The following is a 14,971-nucleotide window of genomic DNA, read 5'->3' as shown; positions in this document are numbered from 1 at the left end:
GACGGAAACGCATTTTGAAAATAAATTTGTTAGTTTTTTAAGGTGGGCTCCGAGGCTCTCTGCTGATGCAACAGACAGGCTAGCGCGGCTGGGAATCTTGAGATCTGTTTTCATCCGGTCCCGCACAGGATATGTGGCTGCTCCCGCTGCTTGCGGATCAATACTCTGTTCACAAGCGAATTAAACAGAAAGCACTTGGGCTGCAGCCGGTTTAAACCGGTTCAAACCGCAAAGCAGACAGTCCGGATTAAAACAGATTGCAATTTCAGCGGAGTTTCATTTTCATTTTTATTATTAAAAGCTCTGGAAGGAAGAGGTCTCTTGGATTAAAATTCCGGCCCGAATGCGGGTCGGAGTTGCAATCAAATACCCTCTTGCGCGAAAGGGATTTGCTTCCGAGCCATAGGATCGGTCTGCGAGGCTGCAGTTCTGTACGCCTCCGAATAGACTGAACCTTTGCATGTTTGCAGGGAAGTGAACCACACATACGTCAGTAGGGCTTACTCGCAGGTAAATGTGCATTTAAAAAAATGTCCTGTACTTGGCAAAAAAGGACTGCAATCCAATACATACTTACCTAAGGGTAAGTCCCATTGAACTTAGTGGGACTGACTTCTGCGTAATAGAACCACGCTGTTAAATCCCTTTGAACCCAGTGGATCTTTCCTTCAGGGTCACAACTGCAGAGGATTAGTTGTAAAGTGGAAATGAATTCGTCCTGGTTTGAATGAAAATTCCCTTCATAATTCATCAGTTCATAATTCATTAGGTTTGGGATGTAAGGGCTAGGGGGGGAACAAGAAGCAGGTCTAGAGTTGTTTGTGTGTTTTAAAACAGGACTTTGAAATATTCCATATACAGACATATACGTGTGAGTGTGTGTGTGTGTGTGTGAGAGAGAGAGAGAGAGAGAGAGAGAGAGAGAGAGATGTTGTTATAAATATTAGCATAAAATGGCAAATATTCAGGATCCGTTTCCCCTTCGTTTTCAGCTTCCTTGCTCCTTTGGCCTGGGCAGGGAAGCGGCGATCCTCGGATGCAAACGCCCCGGCCGCCGATTGCGCGGAACCGGAGGAGACACCCGAGGATGCGGGATAGAATTCCGCAAGGGAGAGCTGGAACTGGGCGCGCCCAGGTGCTGGGCGGATCCTTTCCTTGTGCAGCCCGATCCTAGGCGTCGTTCCTCGCCAGCAAAGCCCCTCTCAGTTCAGAGGGAAACGACCCTCAAGTTGTGCAATTTTAAAAAAATGGATAGGATTGCGGGCAGGGCCAAATCCTCTTCCCTCGTGGGCGTCTTTTGGGAGGTAAGTTCTCCCGGGCTGGGGGCTGCAGGTAGATCTCTAAGCAGGTTATGCACAGCTGTTAGGATCACAGATTTACACGGGGTGGGTGAGCTCAAGAGAGTATAGGTGGAAGCAAATTAAGACGGGTTTGAATGGAGGGATTTCGCAAATCCTGCTCCAGAGACACGATCGGGAGTCAGGGATATTCTTCCCAACGCAAACCGTGAGATTTGTTCTGCGTGCGTATGTAGACCGGGAAGGAAAGTCCACCGTGCGGCGGAACCTCCTCCCAAGTAGCACATCTATCTATCTATCTATCTATCTATCTATCTATCTATCTATCTATCTATCTATCTATCTATCTATCTATCTATCTAATCTATGTGAAAAATTCGAGCCAGTGCGGGCAATGCAATAACAACCTTATAAAATACTGAAAGTCTATATGGCTACTATTTGCGATACGTTTATTAGTGTAGTTCCTATAATAAACATCTCTCTCGATCGCTACGCCAATAGTGGGGTGGCATCTGAACCGTCGGAGGTCGGAAGACGCCTCTCGGTGAGTGGGGAAAGAGGCCTTGCATCTTAAATCCAGGCCAATCATTTGGGGACCCAATCCACCGGCGAGAGAGGCTCCTGCTGACACCGGTGCATGAGCCCCCACCCCCGGCGGATCGAGACCTTGGAGAGGTGTACAAGACCTCCCTTAGACGCAGCCTCCCCGCACCCGCTTCCTTATCACATAAGCTGCAATTTTCAAAGGCGAGGAGGCGCTTTATTAAAGCCCGGCTGGGAAGCGCGCAAGGAGCGAGGACTCCGGTGGGGTCCAGAAGGCAGCGCGAGTCCTGGGCAACGCAGCCCCTTTGGGATGGATGTGCGTGTTAGCTATGGGGCCAGGAGGCCGTGGCTTTTCAGAAGCGAGTCTCCCCACCGCTCCTCCAGTTTCTGCGCCATTCCTTACACTAAGGACGCACCAGGGCTGCTGCCTGTGTCCGCCGGATTCCACGAGGCTCCTCGCTGTTGCCTCGCCGGAGCAGACTCAAGGCCACGGCATTTACTCAAGAGTATTTACTGGAATTAAAAGGGAAGGGGGTGGCTTGTGTTCGCGCCTGCGCAGCCGAACCTATGCGTGCTTTCCTGGCTGAATTCAGTGAGTTTTCTCCCAGGTAAAGGCGCGTAGAGGTGCAAGCTAAAAGCTCTTCTCCTCCTTTCTCTTCTCTTTCATTTTCGACGGGCAACAACAGGAAGCAGAGGCTGCCCGGCACCAGGGGGAGGTGTCCCTACCCCCGTTTTCTGTATCCTTGTTGAGGAAGTAGGAAGGGCAGCAGCTCGGTGGCCCAACCTGCGATTTGCCTGCAAAGGTCCCAGGTTCAATCCCCGCATTTATGATGGAGCAGCTCAGTCGGTAGAGTATGAGACTTTTAATCTCAGGGTGGTTGGTTCGAGCCCCACGTTGGGCAAAAAGAGTCCTGCATTGCATGGGATGGAATTAGATGACCCTCGTGGTCCCTGCCAACTGTACAATTCTGTGATTTGCTAAGTATATATTTGTTAAATTTATATGCCACCTTTAGGCACAGCAGGGCTTTTATTTATTACTTACATTTATTGTTGTTGTTGTGTAGTCGTTTAGTCGTGTCCGACTCTTCGTGACCCCATGGACCAGAGCACGCCAGGCACTCCTGTCTTCCACTGCCTCCCGCAGTTTGGTCAGGCTCATGTTTGTAGCTTCGAGAACACTGTCCAACCACCTCGTCCTCTGTCGTCCCCTTCTCCTTGTGCCCTCCATCTTTCCCAGCATCAGGGTCTTTTCCAGGGAGTCTTCTCATGAGATGGCCAAAGTATTGGAGCCTCATCTTCACGATCTGTCCTTCCAGTGAGCACTCAGGGCTGATTTCCTTCAGAATGGAGAGGTTTGATCTTCTTGCAGTCCATGAGTCAAGAGTCTTGCAGTCAAGAGTCTCCTCCAGCACCATAATTCAAAAGCATCAATTCTTCGGCGATCAGCCTTCTTTATGGTCCAGCTCTCACTTCCATACATTTATACCCCACCTTTTTGTCCCAAGGAGTGGAGTACATGGTTCCCCCGCTCTCTTTAATCCCCACAGCATCCCTGTGAGGTAGGCTAGGCTGAGAGACTGGGGCTAGCCAAAGGTCAAACCCAGGGGTTTCATGGCCATGTGGGGATTTGAACCCTGGTCTGCTAGGTCCTAGCAACCCGGCATTACACCACGCTGGCTCTCATCACGAGGAATGTCGTTAGGTGGACCAACAGTCTGACGCAGAATAGGGCAGATTCCTATTTAAATTTGCTTTTTGGTTAGAAACATATGGACTAGAGCGCCTGCTTTGCCTGGAAAAGTCCCCAGGTCCGACCTCCAATTCAAAGTAATTCATTGAATCTGTACCCCGCCTTTTCTCCGCTAGGAGCCCAGGGCGGCGGAAAGCAACATTATATTCCAAACAATTTCCAGTGCTGATTGAGAAAGCTCTAGATTTAAACGGCTTGTTGAAAGAGGAAAGTTTTCAGGAGGCGCTGGAAATACAACGGAGATGGCGCCTGTCTAATATAGTTTCAAAGGGTTAGGAAGCCACCACCACCAAGGCCCGGTTCCTACATCGTGCAGAGAGCAGATCTCTAGGTGAGATGGATTCTGCAAGAGGCCCTCACCGGCGGAGAGCAGTGATCAGGAGAGTATAGAAGGGGTGAGGCGATCTCTCGGGCATCCTGGGGTCCCAAACCGTATATGGCGTTGTGCGCCCAAACCAGCACATTGAACCTAGCCAATGGGCAGCCAGTGATGGCAAAGGGTTTTTCTGAAGGCTGCTTGTGGCAGAGTGTTTAGGATTAGTGTTAGGACCTGGGAGACTAGGGTCCAAACCCTCGCCCCTTGGGCCAATCACTCCCTCTCAGCCTAACCTACATCGCAGGGTTGTTGTGGGGATCAAATGAGGAGGTGGGGCAGAACCAGGTGTGCTACCTTGAGCTCGTTGGAGAAAACGAAGCGATACAGAAATGCAATAAGCAAAGGAAAGCCTCGCTGTGCTGTCCACACACAGTCCCGAGCCGAGGTGTCCCTGTGGTCTGACACGGTATATAAGAATGGACTCCTCTTTTCCTAGACGCTCGACAATGCGCTTCCTTTCGGATGCTGCGCTCTACTCTAATATTTACGGCCCTCTCTCGCTCCATTGAGGAACTGGAGGGGCAGCTGCGGAGGGAGAGAGCGCGAGAGATTGCGGAGCGGGGGGGGGAGGAGGAAGGCGAGAGAATCAGGACGGGTGACGTCAGCCTCAGGGAGCCAATCGGCAGCGGGCGAGTGGGGCGCGAGTGTGAAAGAATGAATGGGTCGTTCGCTCCTCCGCCTCCTGCCTTTTTCTCTCAACGGAGGAGCTGCGGGCAGCAGGGAAAGTGCTCACCAGAGAGGCCGGAGCTGCGCGGGTCCCTCTCCCGCTCCGCAGGGCGCGCAGAATCCGCGCTCTCGCTCGGCCGCAGCCAGCCTTGCTCTTCGGGGGATCGTGCCTTTCTGGGCGGAGGAGGAGAAAGGAAAAGGAGGGCGGGGGTCTGGGTGGGGGTCGTGGTGCCTGGGACCCCCATGCGCAGCGGGATCCGACGCCCATCTTCACCGGAGCGAAGGCTGCGCGCGGCTTTCCCTCCGTCCGCGTAAGTTCAAGAAGCGAGTTTCTTGCTGGGACCCGGGTGGCGGGTTTCGTTTCGTTTCATTTCTTTGCGGTGGCGGATCTGCGAATTTTCTAGCTAAGGCTGCCTCCGTTTGGGCCGCGAAAGTGATCCTATAGCCCCGCTGAATTTGATACGGTTTACTTGGGAGCAGGCATGGCGAGGATCCCGTTGCAGCGCCAGGAAGAGGGAGCTTCCCTCCTGCCCAGATCTTCACACTCTGCAACGTTTTGACAGAGGCTCTATTAATTGTTTGGAAATCTATTTTTGCACGATTAAAAAAAAACAAAATTTCTTTTTGCTATGGTTCATGCCTCCCCTCCCCGCCGTCCTGGGGTCCGCAAAGGATGGAGAGGGGCTTGAGAATATATGGTATAAATATAACTATAAATTAGATTGCACTCTCACAGGCGAAAAGAGGGCCGCCCTTGCGCGCTCGGGAAAAGGCTTCTCTGCCTTCATCCCGCTCCTCCCAAGAGTTAGCCTGAATCCTGCGCAAGGTTCGTGATTTAACCGATGGATTCCTCTAGTCCCGGGTCTGTGGGTCCTTGGTTCAAAAGAGCTGGCAGAGCTTTCCCGTACCTGGATAGGCAGCGCTGAGAAAGGAGGATCAAGGCTGCTGGGTCTGCGATTTTAGCTTCTAGAAACCGCAGGAAGTAGGTAAAGACTAGCTGGCTGAAGACATGCACCCCGAGATAGGGACCCCAGGAAACGGGGACTGTCTCCTACAGAGGGATAGCTTAAGAGAGATAGGAAGCTGCTGCCTCATCCCGTTGGTCCATCCATTTCAGCGCCGTCTTCACTGACTGGCAGCGGCTCTCAGGGGTTTCAGGCGCGCGGGGGGTGTCTTTCCCCAGACCTACCTGGAGATGCGGGGTGGGGGCTGGCCTGACCCTGACACCTTCTGCATACAAGTAGATGCTCTTCCTCTGAGCTACGGCCCCTCGGCCCTTCCGTGTGGAACACGCAAGTATACAACAATGCTATTTAAGTTTCCCCCACCATCCTTCCTTTTAAAAGTAAACGCAAGTGGTGCGTGCCTCTGAGAAACCGGGGAAGTAGCAGCACGGCTTAGCAGAAGTGTTTTTAAAATTTAAAGAGAGGGGAATTTCCCACTTTAAAAAAAGCAAGCACCCCGATAAAGACTGAACTTGTTTGGTATCTGAAGGATGTAAAATGACCCGGGGGGGGGATAAAATGGAATATTGGCAAGGAGACAACCTTCTTCCTCTTGGGCCCGACCCTTTTCTGTGGGGCTTCATAGATGGAGGTTTTCTATTTGGGAGGGGGGAATTGTGACTGAAGCCCTGGCAACATTTTGAAAAGCTGAGATTTGGGTGGTATATACATCTGGAGGGAGGAGTAGTTCTAGATTTGTTTGTTTTTTAACCTAACCGTTTTCCTGAGTGGTGTGACCAGCCACAGAGTTGTTTTGCAAAAGCAGCCAGCAAATTGAACAAAAAACAACCCTCGCCCCTTTTTTTTCTTTTTTCTTTTTGCTGGGCTCTTTTCCCCCTCTGTGCAGTGGCAGAGTCAAAGATGGGGCATGATCTTTGGGTTTGTAAATGTAGCCGTGGGGATGTGTTGATGGATCTTGCAAAGCTAAAGTAGTTAGGCTAGATAACCTCTGGATTCTGTTGGCATGTTTGATGCTGCACGTTTGTGGCTACGCTGGGTAAAATGAGATCCTACGCGTTCTTCACCAGCAGAATCCACACGCCTCCGATTTTCATTTTGGCTAAATAGGCTGCAATCCTGTGCACACTGACCTAGGTGCAAATCCCATTGGCCTCCTTGGGACTTCATTTATCTAGAAGATTTCGTACCCTTTGCCATAACGTTCTAGGGCACATTGCAGCATACAGATGTAAAAACATGCAAAACCATTACAGTTGTAAAGCAAATATACTCATGAGTAGAAACGTGTAGGATCATGCCTTCAGACTGCAGTCCTATCACCACTTACCTGGGTGTACATTCAATAGGATTTCCCTCTGCATTGGCATGGTTAGGTTTGCGCTGTTAATTTTATTTCCTTTGGCACTTCCTTCCTATGTGTTCTTATGTGTGATGTACATTTAAATGGGGGAAAGGAGGCCAAACCGTGGTGTTTATAATACAACCTGCATGAAATAATGTAGAAGTTTAAATGAGAAGTTTAAATGAGATCCTCAATTTAAATTTTCCTGGGAGGGAAACTTTAGCGCATTAATGTGCTGAAGTTTTTATTTTATTTAAATTGTATTTTTATTTAGCTATATATCTTTTTTGCATTTCATTTCCCCCTACTTCACTTTTTATATGCCCTCTCCCAACCATGTAGGTATATGTTTGCATATAACCCAAGAGAACCCTTCTTGCGTCTGACAATGGACAGTGTTTTACAAAGGTTTTGCCGTAATAAATGTGTTCATCTTTACGGGGCCACAGCACTTCAGCTAAAAAAGAAAGAGAAGAAACCCTCAGCCTTGTAGACAAAATCCAGCACACATCCTCACAGTAGTTCATATTTTCTGAGGCGCTGTCCTTTGGGGTTGAGAAAAATGAAATGGTGGCAAATGGATGGGTTTATGTGTTAATACATTTATCCCCTTCCTTTTTTTCCCCCAACCAAGAGACCCCAGAAAGAAAGACCTGGAGGAGAAAGGAAGGTCTGTTCCTCCTCCTGGTGCTGCTGCCCTTGCTGGTGAAGTAGATAGCCGGGGTTGGTTGTTATCTTTGGTTATCTAGCTGTATGAGTGGGGTCAAGTCTTCATAAAGCTAGATAACCGAAAGTAAAAATAACCCCATTACACGCCTGAGGAGGAGAAGAGAGAAGACTTTTAGAAAAGCAAAAGGGAAGATCTCTAAGAAAACAGAGACCGAAACAAAAGCCCTCTTCATGCTCATGCAGTGAATAGAAGACGTGGAAACAGAAAGAAAGAGAAAGTCTCATTTCTGGATGCTAGAAGCTGGAGGTAAGCATTCTGAATTCCCAAACCCATTTCATTTTCATTCTTGGAGTAGCTGTGCTTAGATGCAGCTGTGGAGTAACGGCCGCACGAGGCCTGATGTTTGATGCTGTTGTGTGGCTGGATCTTGCTTTGCCGTTGCTTTTCAGACTGCTGTGGCCGGGGGCTGGGAGGGAGCTCCCTGGCTTCCTCCCCCACTGACAGACCCCTTTTGCTGACTTTTCATGTTCCATGGAAGCTACATTGCAAAGGTGTAATGGGTGGGACATCTGTAGGGAGCACAGCATAGCAATTACTAGGATTCCACATATCATGGAGAATTCCAAAGTGGTGCATGGAATAAAATCCACAAAATGCCAATAAAACATCATAACGCATTGACTCGAATGCGTGATGAGAGAGGCATCATGGAAAGCCTGTGTGAACCAAGTCTTAAGTAAGTGCCAAACACTTTGCAGTGCACATGCCTATCTAATATCATTATAGACATGTGTGAGATTATTTAGCTGTGATTTCTCCATTGCAGGGGGTTAAACTAGACTCTACAGTTCTATGAGACTGCACTGTAAGTAAATGCTAAAACATAGAACATGATGGGTTTAGTATGTATTTGCTTTTCAGGCTCTTCTCCTTAGCTACCACAACAAGAAGCACATTTCTGGTAGCAGGCCTGTTAGTGATCATTGCCACAGCGGCACAGTTCTCTCCCATAGGTTTTGGAGTTGAGAAATGAGCTAGCTTGATTTGCCTCCATTAGTCGGCTTTGACCAGAGATCCCATTGGGGAAAGTGCTTCTGTCATAGGCAGCTTGGCCCCGTATGCCTGAAGGAGCGTTTCCACACCCATCGTTCAGCCCAGACACTGAAGTCCAGCTCCGAGGGCCTCCTGGCGGTTCCCTCCCTGCGAGAAGTGAAATTACAGGGAACCAGGCAGAGGGCCTTCTCAGTAGTGGCGCCTGCCCTGTGGAACACCCTCCCATCAGATGTCAAGGAGATAGATTATACAACTTTAGAAGACATCTGAAGGCACCCCTGTATTGGGAAGTTTTTAAAAAATAAATAAATGATTTTTTAAAAAATACATAAAATACAATAAGAATCAAATTATTCTACAGAACAAGAATATTAAAAAAGAGAGAGAGAAAAGTAAGGAGAGAGAGAAAAAAGGGGGGAATATCTATATGTCCCTTTACCATACAGTCGTACCTTGGATCCTGAATGCCTTGCGAGTTGAATGTTTTGGCTCCCGAATGACGCAAACCCGGAAGTGAGTGTTCTGGTTTGCGAACGTTCTTTGGAACCTGACCATCCGGTGAGGCTTCCGTGGCTTCCGATTGGCTGCAGGAGCTTTCTGCAGCCAATCGGAAGCCACGCCTTGGTCTCCAATTGTTTTGGAAGTTGAACGGAGTTCTGGAACGGATTCCATTCGACATCCGAGGTACCACTGTATATCATATATATCCTGTCATTTATCTACATGCAGAGAGGAAGAGCCTCCCATCTGCCAGCTTTTAAAAGACACCTGAAGGCAGCCCTGTCTAGGGATGTTTTAAATATTTGATGCTTTATTATGCATTAATCTTTTGCTGGAAGCCTCCCAGTGGCTGGGGCAACTCAGTCAGATGGGTGGATGATGATGATGCTTTTTAGACAAATGGTCCATTGGTCCATTTAGCTTGGTGTATGATCCCAGCCTAATACCTGCTTGGAGGTGGCATCTGGAACCATCACCAGGGGAAGAAGTTACCCTCAGCCTTCCTTCCTGCCAGCTTTTCACCAGCCTGAAGGAAGGAGCTTCTGCTTTTCAGGGACAGTTGAAGTATGTCAGGAAGAGAAGACAAGGAGATCCTGGAGGAACCAGTCAGCAAGGGGAAGGCATGCGGTCAGGGCTGGCGTCAGACGAAGGCACTGTTGGGCACCTGCCAGCAGAGTGGAGGAAGGGCCATAGCTCAGTGCTTTGTATGCAAAAGGCAGGTGCTGCCTGTCAGTGTAGACAATACTAAGCTAGATGGTCAGACCTATGTATAAGGCCATTCCCTATGTCCCTAAATTTTTTATGAGGTTCTTCTAATTCTCCCTTGGTCTTTTCTTTCTCGCTGACCTGGATTATTCCAAGAAGTTGCTCCTATGGGGAACCTCGTATCACCTCTGCATTCTTCCGACTCTCTTCTACAAGGAAATATTGGACTTCCAGCTGTCGTCTGCATTCCCTGGAATTATGGTCAGTTTGGTTTCCCCAGTCATTTGGAAATATATTGTTTAGCTTTGGTGGAGTAGAACTGGGAAAGAATAATAATTATTAATGGTGCACTTTTACAGTGAATCTTGCCACCCTTATACAACAGAGGAGTGAGTTTTCTTAATTTTAAAAGAAATATTAAACTGAGTAGCAGTTCACACAAAATAGGCAGAAGAGGGAATGATTCTCCATGGTGTACGTGTGTGTGTGTGTGTGTGTGTGTGTGTGTGTACGCGCAAAAATACGTGTGTGGAATTAATTATTTAATCTTAGAATTACTGTTAGTTCTTCCTTACAATAATGAACACATTAAAAACTAAGAAATCCTAGAATATTTTGTAGTGCAGGGATTTGAATGCTGTCCCTCCTTCCCCTTGATTTAGATTCCAAATTCCTAAATTCCTTCCCCATTATATGCCCATTCAACGGCTTCAATCTCCAGAACTGGCAGTGATACAGATGACCAATTCCACATTTGTAAGAACAGTTTTGTTTCGACAAGCCCACCCAGATAATATAGGATGCTTGAATCTGTTTTTAGTTTATCAGTGTTTTTAATTTTTTAGACGGTTTAAATAGTTGTCTTTAACTGTTTTTACTGTTAATTTTATTGTCTTATTCTTTTTGTGAACTGCTTTGAGGTGCCACCAAAATCTGTTCGGATCAGCTTTTCCCCCTCCAGAGATTTTGGACCACAACTCCCATCAACCCCCAGCCAACTCCCATCAACCCCATGGAGCAACATGGCTGTGCTGCAAGAGGCTGATGGGAGCTGCAGTCCAAAGCATCTGGAGAGCACAGGTTGTGGGGAGAAGGCTAAGCTAGTGGATGTAGGCACACAGAAGTGAAATTTTAGATGATAAACTCCATCCTCAGGACTTGGGGGCGGGGAATCACGCCAGGATCAGAGGCTGCAACAAGTGGTCTTTCCTCTCCCGCCTCCTGCAAAAAGGCCTTGTATCTCTTTCTAAAACTGTTGTCCCAAGCATGTTTTAGGAAGGGGAAAAACACTACTGAAAACAGTGGGGTACTTGCAGTGGACATTTAGCTAGGATTGGAGTGGGTAGCGGTGGTGGGTGTAGTAAATCCAATGCAGGAGTCGATCTGGGGTTGCACATCAGAGGCTGTTGCATGATTCATAACACAGTCCACAGTTTGCTGATGCTCAAGAGTCACAGGTCGAAGTGCCTTTGCTTCGGATGGGAGGAGCTCTTTATGCTAAAGACCCCAGCTGAACCCCAACCGAAGAGGCAGTGCAGGCCGGGGTAAAGGTGAAGGTACCCCTGACCATTAGATCCAGTCATGGATGACTCTGGGGTTGCGCGCTCATCTCGCTCTATAGGTCCGCAGACAGTTTTTCCAGGTCATGTGGCCAGCATGACTAAGCTGCTTCTGGCGAACCAGTGCAGCACACGGAAACACCGTTTACCTTCCCGCTGGAGCAGTACCTATTTATCTACTTGCACTTTGATGTGCTTTCGAACTGCTAGGTTGGCAGGAGCTGGGACCAAACAACAGGAGCTCACCCCGTCGTGGGGATTCAAACTGCCGACCTTCTGATCGGCAAGTCCTAGGCTCTGTGGTTTAGACCACAGCACCACCTCTCAGCAAAATTCGAGGGGCAAAATTTCCAGGATCATCAGGAAAAGCTCCCAAGACAGGGGTGGGGAACAGGGTCTGAATGTGGCCCTCCAGGCCTCTCCGTCTGGCCCCTGGAACTCTCCCTAGACCACACTCCTTGCTGTTCCCATTGCATACAATTTTTGGGTGCTTCTGCCTGGCTGGAATGTGTTTCCGAGCTGTGATGTTGTTTGCTTGCCTGAATGGACAGTAGAGGAGTGTGTGTAGAAACCTCTGGTTTTTGCATGACTGGGATGGAGCCTTCTGCACAAAAGACAAGAATCTCATCTCTTGCTCTGCCCATGTTTGCTTCTAGAAGGTTGCCTGCAAAGGACCAGGGGTTCCCCAACCCCTATTCTAAATGAAGCCTGGCTTCCCCCACCCCACTCACATGCACACTTGGGACATCAGGGTCTGAGCAATGAGATGAGTCTCTCTCAGGTTTCCCTGATGGTGCTTCATGCAATGAAAACTAAGGGCTGTCCACATCTTGGCTTAATGTGGATTGTGAGCCCTTGTGCCTCTTTTAAATGCCCCTCCTCCATGAAGGTGTTTTCCTCCAAGTACTGCTGCGCCACACTTTCTCCTCCCTAGAGTCAGAGATTCCCCATACTTTGGAGATCTGAACAGGAGAGCAACTTCAACTGTTCAGGGAATAGGAGGGGGAAGGGCAGCAGTGGGGGGAAACCTTCAAAGAGGAAGCACAAAATCTCCCCTGAAAAGGAGATGTGAATAATTTCTCCCTTGGGCGGCAGAATAATTTGAGTCCTCCCTGCCATTGCTCCTCCTGTTCCAGAGCCCGTGCTGCTCCTAGATTCAGCAAGCAGTGGCAAGATGACCAGGTGCCCAACTTGGGGCTGCACTGCTGGCATATGCCCCAACTGTCCCTGCTAACCTGAGGCAGTTCCTCTTCTGTGGTCCCTGCCCCTGGTAAATCAGTGCCCCAGTCATGTCTCAGTTTGGCCCTTTGGGGAGATTTGGGACTGGAAAGTACCTTTCATTAGGAGTTGCTGTTCTTGAGGTTCAGCCCATCACCCCTCCTCTCTAAAAGGGGGGGGGGACACACACACACGCACATACACCTATCTAGATAGTAAATGTTGCTGCGTATTTTCAACTTGCAGCTGCTGTAGAATGACCGCCTTCAAGATGCATTGCAAGAGCGGTTCCAGAAAAGCAACCATCTTAATCTCTTGAGACAATGCAAAAGAAAAGTGACCAGTCGTACTCGGAAGCTGATGCTGTAGTAAATTTGTCAGTCTCCAAGGTGCCACAAGACCCTCTGTTGCTGTGGCAAGACAAACCAATTCTAAAGCTTCCTTTTAAGAGTGCAATTATAGTTAAGCTTACTAGTACCATGTTCAAGTGGGAAGTGAAATAGGGGGTGGGTAGCATTCCTTGCGCAAGGACAGTGTTTCCAGTTCCATCTGTGAAATGCTGGCGGTGGGGAGGAGTTTTGCAGTGGAGGGATTCCGAAATAACAGGGAGCAAAGGCAAAGAACAGGGAAGTTTGGTGTTAGCTCTCTGTCCTCGGTGCTGAATCTATTTCCTTAAAGTACGGTAATATGCCACTGAATGCTGGTTAGTGGGATCCACAAGTGGGGACAACATCATTGCTCTCAGGTCCTCCCTGCAGGCCTCCCATTGGGGCAGCTGGTTGGCGACTGTAGAAACAGGATGCTGCACTAGATTGACGCCCTTTGGCCTGATCCAGCAGGGCTTTTAAAGCAGCAGTTGGATGGCCATCTGTCATGTATGCTGTAGCTGAGATTCCTACCTTGCAGAGGGTTGCACTAGATGACTCACGGGGTCCTTTCCAACTCTGTCTTCTATGATTCTATTATTCCTGTCAGTAACAGTGAGAGAGGGCCCTTGCTTCCATGCCCTGCCTATGGGCTTCCTGGAGAAATCTGATTGGCCACTGTAAGAATAGGATGCTGTGCTAGATGGGCTTCTCGTCTGATCCAGCAGCCTGGCTCTTATATCCTGATAAGCTATCAGAAGAGTGCATTTGTTTTGTAAACATTGGCAGTGCTTCTCCCCCAAATTCTGAGTCAGGGACCCCAAAGCTGTTCAATTAGAGGAATGAAGCAAGGCGAGCAAAATCATGCAGAGTTTATTCTGCTTCCCAGATCCAGGTTTTCAAATGATTTGGGGGGAAATACAAGCATGGGGATTTGGAAGAGAGGCAGACAACTCCCCCACCCAGCTTCAGCTGCAAAGTAGGTCAGTTTGGTGATGAAAAGTTGGCTCAGAAGCCCACTTTGCAAGGGGGAAAATATATAGAGACAGTCCCAGACAAAGCATGAGATGGTTTGTCTTCAAAAGACTTCTGTAGCCTTAGAAGGAGAGGCCCTTTCTCTGCACAAGGTGTGGATAATGTAGTTTTCACTTCTTGTCTTATGTCGCATGAGTTGATGATTCATATGCTGCGCCTCATAAAGAATCTGTGGGAGTCAACATATATTTAGATTTTCCAGGTCTGGGCTTTGACTTGGAGACCATGCTCAGGTCTTCAAGAGGGAAACTTGAGAGTTGCCTCCAAGTTTCAAGAGAGCGAATGTGGCACACGTGGAAATAATTGATGTTTTGATCAGGACTGTGTTGGCATTGGGAGCTGGTTTGAGCATTCCAATAGCCAGAGCTCAGCACTATCCACTTTGGAGTTATTCATCATGACTCTAGCAGGCAGTGTTGAAAACGTACAGGCCTTGTGGAGTTAGTTTGGGGTACCCAAACACCAATCTTTCATCTGTTGCTGGGCAAGCTGCATCTTCAGAAAGCTCAAGTGATCTGATTTTTCACACTAGGAAAATGCAGTGTATTCCCACAATGAAACACAGGAAGCAACTGCATGTTCTGAAGGCACTGACTGGACTTGAGGTTAAGCCCTCCAATTGTTTTTGGACTCTTAAGTACCTTGAAGAAATCCTTGGACAAACAAGCTTGTGTGTGTGTTTGCGTGTTTGCACGTGTGCCAGTATGAGGCACAAACATAGCTTAGAAGAGGGGAGTGCTTGCAGGCAATGCAGGGATTTCAGGATTGCTGGCGCACGATCCCATTTCATTGCCCTGATCAGCAGTTGCATTCTGCACTCACTGCAACCTCTGGGCCATTTTCAAGCAGAGACACATTGCAGTAGTCCAGCTGTGAGGGTTACCAACCAGCGCATGGATCACTGAGGCTAGGCAACCTC

The 14,971-nt window shown here is 48.5% G+C and overlaps 1 long non-coding RNA gene across 3 annotated transcripts in view; it reads left to right on the top strand.

The window, feature by feature from the left end:
- Positions 1–14,971, top strand: part of LOC310694808 — a 56,722-nt gene that overhangs the window by 18,344 nt on the left and 23,407 nt on the right. Inside the window, exons 1-3 of one of the 3 annotated variants that reach the window (XR_014519821.1) lie at positions 4,871–4,950; positions 7,581–7,922; positions 10,032–10,136. This is a non-coding gene — a long non-coding RNA (uncharacterized lncRNA). Of the gene's footprint in view, positions 1–4,870; positions 4,951–7,580; positions 7,923–10,031; positions 10,137–14,971 lie in introns of those variants that run through there. The other 2 variants (XR_014519819.1, XR_014519820.1) reach the window with 2 other exon arrangements.

Source organism: Podarcis liolepis, assembly GCF_965112155.1.
Source record: "Podarcis liolepis genome assembly, chromosome: 15".
Classification (NCBI taxonomy): domain Eukaryota; kingdom Metazoa; phylum Chordata; class Lepidosauria; order Squamata; family Lacertidae; genus Podarcis; species Podarcis liolepis.
This window is presented reverse-complemented; position numbering and strand designations above follow the sequence as displayed.